We start from the raw sequence: 5977 nt of genomic DNA on the forward strand, positions 1-5977 counted from the left end.
TAATTAAATTTATTCTTGTTTTTCACAAGAACAACTATTCGATCATATATATATATATATACACACACACGCACACACACTTATTTATATTTATTTATTTATTTATTGGTGTATTATTTTATTGATGTGATAGTATATATTATGTTAAAGAATATAATCTTTACATAGCTGGTAATCATTATTATAAGACACAAAGCCAAGGTAGTCAATACTAATGGCTACTTAATTTCTTTCATCAATTAATTAAGCTTATTAACAATAATAACTACCCTTCCATACTAACAAATTTTGCAACTGGCCAAGGCCCACCCATTCCCAACTATGTCGTGGTTCACTATCACTATGTACATTGTAGACCTTCACATAAATTATCTACCTACTATTAATATATTATATATTTTTAATTTATTTATCTAGAATCCACATATTGTGAACTTAAAACATTGTTAGACTTGATACCTAATATATTAACTACAATGACATTCTGTACCATAGTTCACAATGCACATGGTGGACCCAACCTCTTAAACACTAGACTGTCAATTTATCAAGTGTTTTAATCCCTAAAAATATATTTTTCTAAAAAAATTATTGATGAATTACATTTATAAAATATGTTTTTATTCGATAGGAAGTAATTATAAACACAAAAAAAATTATAAATATATACAAACAAGATCAGTAATCTACGTGTATATTAAGGGCATCACCAATCATTGCATATGAGATTTTTCTTCTTCACATGATTAACACAATACTTATTTATTTCTATGGCGGCTTTTTCAAGCTGAATTCGGTATCCTACAATCAAAAAGTAACATTAATATCAAGTAAGTATAAAAATATAAAATTACGTCTATCTATAACGGTTACTTCACACCCGATGTTCCATTCAAATTAAACAAAAATTTCCTCGAAAAATAACTATTGCCCATGCTTTTGCTAGGCATGTTGTTTCTATGTGTGACTCGTGTGAGTGGTATACCATTCCTCCTAACTTTGTTAATGACATTCTTATCTTGAATTTAATAAATTAATTTTTTAAAATAAAATAAAATTGCTGGGTTAAAGTTGCCCTAACCTCTAAGAAGAAGGAAAGAATATTATGATTACTCGATGTCAATTCTACATATTAGTGTCATGATGATCATTAAAATATGCATTTATTTCAACTAAAATTTTAAAGGTATAGTAGTTATGTTTGTTTATTATTTTACACTTATCCTTATAGTAAAATGCATGCTTCTTCACATGTGAGTGTGAAATCGTTCTGTTTCTACTGCATGCTTCCTCACATGTGAGTGCAAAATCGTTCTGTTTCTACTTTCTATTATATATGCGTTTGGTTAAAAGCTGAAAACTACTTCACAAGAGGATGTCAAGGCGAAAAGATCGTTGAATTGGTCAAAAGATACATAAAAGTATTAGATGCATTCACTGTTTCATATCTCTCCATCTCCCCCTCAATACATATAAATATAAAGAAAATGGTCAAATAAGTACTTAAACTTTACTTAAAAAGTCAATAGATCCTTCATCAACTTTTAAAAATTACAATTAAACTCACAAACATGCTATTTTAGAATTTAGAGCATTGAAATCCAAAACCTGATGGTGACATGTAATTGCAGGTCAACTAAGATTTCAGCCAATTTCCGGCAATCCATGTCAAATACTAGCGACCGATGACTGTAAAATGGTCGCCAGTCGAGTTTGGAGAAAGTGACCATGGTCGGTGGTATTTCACACAGCTTGCCTGAAATTGGTCGAACGCTCGCCGGGGATGACCGGAACCCTAGTTGACTCGCATTTACAACTCACTAATAGATTGTTGGGCTTAATTGTCCAAAATAATATGTTTGTAGTTTTAATTGCAACTTCTGAAAGTTTAAGGGTCTAATTGACTTTTTAAATAAAGTTTAGGGGCTTATTTGACCATTTTTCCATAAACAAATAAATAAATACGTACACACACATATATAGTTACGAAAGTAGTGGCCAAGTAGGTAAAACATGATTCTCGTACTGAAAGGTCATAAATTCAATTCTTGTCAACACCCTCTTAGTCGAACCCGTAATAGAGTTTACTTCTCATGTGTTCAATTCATGTGTTACACTTTCACTGAAAAATATTACTCCTTATATTTTAACTATTACTACTATTTAAGGAACTAGTAATGCTTTAAAGTGAAAATGTAATACTTGTTGATACTTGGTCCCGAAGAGTTGAATATACTTTCTAACATTTTTGCAAACTTTTCAAAATAGTTCTAAGCAAGCTTGAATTCAAAATTAGAGTTTAAAAAAAATTGAAAACAAGTTTCCTCGCAACAGAAATCTTTAGCTTGTTTTAAACAAATAGCGTGGTTAATTGTGTGTGTGTGTCAAGTATGGAGCTGAGTTAGTTCGCATGATGATAAGTAAGAAATGCATAAATTAAATGACACAAATATTTTTATAGTATTTTGAAAACTTTCATACTCCACTATTCTCCTTAACTCCAAGGGGGTTCCACTAATTATTATTTTGAATACAAAGTGATAAAAGTTTCAGCTTCTACCGGTGATAGTCCTTCAAATTGGGGTCAACCACTTAGTCGCCCTACTCTTTAATTCACTATTCAATCAAAGCTAGTCAAAGATCATTTAAGTTGCGTGCCTTGCTAGTTGATCTCACAACTCCTTATCGTGGAAAGATGGTTGTTGGTTTGTTGAGTGTTTGAACTTGAAAATCCCTCATATTTCACTTCTATCAGCTAGAGAGCTTGATTGCTTTGAACACTTGCACTTAGTTTTCTATCAAACCAACTTCTTATCTCATAGCTTGGGGTCCTCCTTTTATAGATGATGAGGGATGAGCACCAACTTTGATTTTTGAATCTTCCTATTATCACTCAACAAGTGGTAGTCGTCCAAAAGTTTTCACAATCCCTTAAAATTCATTGTCATTTGATAACTCCTGCAGCTTATCCATACTGTAATGATCATTTCCCTATTAAGCTTATAAGTGCTTCCAAAGTTTTAAAAAAAAATTGCTCTTGGTTATTATCACCAATCTATCTCATTTATAGACTTCTAGGTGTCAGACAAGTTGCATCATTCAAACGGTCCTTTTTGTTCTTTCTTGAATGATCTCCTCCCGAAGTTGATCTTTCTTAAAACAATTTTTAATTAGTCTCTACCATGCTTGGAGTATAGTGGAGATTCCCTTTCAACATTCAAGAAGATTTGCCAATATTTCTTCTGGTCTTGAACTTCTACCAAACTCCTTAGCTTCCTTCTGACCTGACTTCTTTCACTTGCTTTCTTCCCGGTGCTTTCCTTACGAAACTGCTTCCAGTCAATCCAACTGTAAAACATATCTAATTTTACTACAAATTATAGAATGAGGGGTCTAAAGTGCTTATATCAATACACGCTACATCATCAAAATTTATTACAAATAATCTTAACATTGATTCATTAACAAAATTAATTAATGAACTCAAAAGTCAAAAGTAATAGTTTTAAGAATTAATGATGTACTAATAGAGGATTGTTGGAAATTAAACAAGATTCTTATTTATAGATTACTATTCAACATAGTTCAATTATGAAAAATCATAAGTATCCACACTCCAAATATAATTAAAGGTAATTGTCTTACATGGCAACTAAGCATATAGATTCCTATTACGTGGTCGCTAAGAGGGTCGAGTCTAGTGTCATGTTATCGAAATGTGACATTGACTACTATGTAAGTACAAAGAAATTAAATAAACATGTGTCGTGTCTAATAGTCATAGCTTTCAGTGTAGTGACAAACGCTATGTTGAACAAAATTATTTTAACACTGAATTAAAACAATTCTTTTTCTACCTACATTACTTCATTAATAAAGTTCAAACACGGCATCTTAGAGCATTCTCAGTAGTGAACTTAATTTTGAATCTATTGTCAGGAAGTTGTATCATGTGACAGAGAAAAAACATTTTTAAAAATTAAAAAATAAAGAATAAAAAGAAAAGTTAGGATGGCTGCCCGTTGTTGACCACTTTAATGTAGGCGCTCGTTGGATCGTGTTGGTCAATTTTTTTTTTTTTTTCTTCTGTTCTTTCTTATTAACTTTTTCAAAAAAATTTCGGAAAAAAAGCTCATATATTAACCTTAATTCAAAAACCTTCTCTTATCTTATTTCTTATTCAAATAAGTAAAATTTCAAAAAAAAAAACAATCAAGAAAACACTCGTAATGGGGCTACTATTATATTACTCGAATAAAAATGAAAATGCTATTATTGGAAACACAAGAATGGAAGAATGGTTTGTGTGTGAGAAAGGGGAGGCCAAAGTAAATTGCTGTCAGATAAATACAATGTAGTATTGATTGGAATTGTAGGAAGGAGGAGAGAGGCAACATAACTTTATGCAGAAAATCTTCACAAATCAGTAAGATTAGACATCTTTATAATACTTTTCTCTCTATATTTTTCTTTCTTTTTTCGATTCCATTGTTTTTTATTGCCTGAAAAGATTTGAAGAGCATTTGCTATGCCGACAGCCTACTTGTACGTAGGATATAATCAATTTTATTCTTTTTATTCTGCATATCATCATTTTTTTTACCAGGTTCATTTACTTTAAAAAAAAAAAAAACTTTCCAAAGGTAATTTTTGCTCTTTTTATATTCTAATATTATGTATCAAATTAATAAAGACAACATTCGACCATTCTTAGACCAACAAAATTAATTGGTGATTCAATTCAAAATAAGATGATGAGAGACTTTGTTTTGATAGCAGCCGGTCAGAGAGTGCACGATTTAAAACCTAATTAATGACCCAAAAAAAGTATAGATTTGATCTTAATGTGAATACTAATGTACAAATAGTTAAGAGGTTCTAAATCAGTTGAGTCACATCTTGCAATTAACATTTTCTGCCCGTCCCCATTATATAAGAGATAGGGCATCAAATAATAATAATTTTATTATTATTAGTATGAATGTAGCTTTAGACAAAACCCCAATTAAAAAAGCAGCAATAAAGATTAAAGGATAATGAGCTTTTTAATGCAGTGGATGACACAATAAGGACAGGTCAGATCAGCAAAGCTCTTTTATTCCCTATACTACACTCTAGACCACCGGCTCCTTGTCCCACTAGCTCAGAACCCTATTTGCATTGCCCCCTGCCCCTCTTTTTGTCTATGCATCAAAATGGCTGCTCTCTCTCTCTTATCCCCTTAGTCTTATTTGCTTTCATATTCATACTTGCATGATCTTATTATATATATTTGATTTTCCTGAGGGAGATAGAGAGGGGAAGAAAGCTAGAAAGAGAGAGAAGAAAAATAAAATATATATTTGATGAAAGTGATTTTCCCAACATCATGGAGCTACTTAATACACAGAGAGTGACAATACTACAATCTATACTGGTTTCTGTAATGGACACCATATATCACACATGGAAAGAATTTCGAGTTTGATTCTTACCATTAACAATTTTTCTAGGCCTGCTCTGATCTCTTGTCTTTCAGAGCGAGTGAGGTTTAATTGGCGATTTTGTTTAACGGATGGAAAAAGAACTGGAACACTTCGTGAATTTACCAAAAAACAAAAAAACACATAAAAACTCAAATCAAATTTAACTTATTTATCTCCTTATAATCATTTATCAGCTAAATTATTATAAGAGAAATTTCGCTCTGAACTCACTTTTCAAATAATAACTATTCAATTAAGTAAATATTGGGCGGGCGTGTGAGACATGCATATATGATGCAAAAAGCACTAGCAATGAATGGTCGAGAATGACAGTAACAGCCCACGATGTATGCTTCAAAATGGTGTAAATTAAAAAAGACCAGACGACCAAACCAGTAGCTCACCTGATCATCATCATCAGATTAACCTGTGAAAATTCTTGAACCGACCACAAATTTCAACTTAATTATGTTGTGCTTTGATGGGGGGGGGGGGGGGGGGGGGGACCATTC

This window comes from Ipomoea triloba, chromosome 4, assembly GCF_003576645.1.
Source record: "Ipomoea triloba cultivar NCNSP0323 chromosome 4, ASM357664v1".
NCBI classification, from domain to species: Eukaryota; Viridiplantae; Streptophyta; class Magnoliopsida; order Solanales; family Convolvulaceae; genus Ipomoea; species Ipomoea triloba.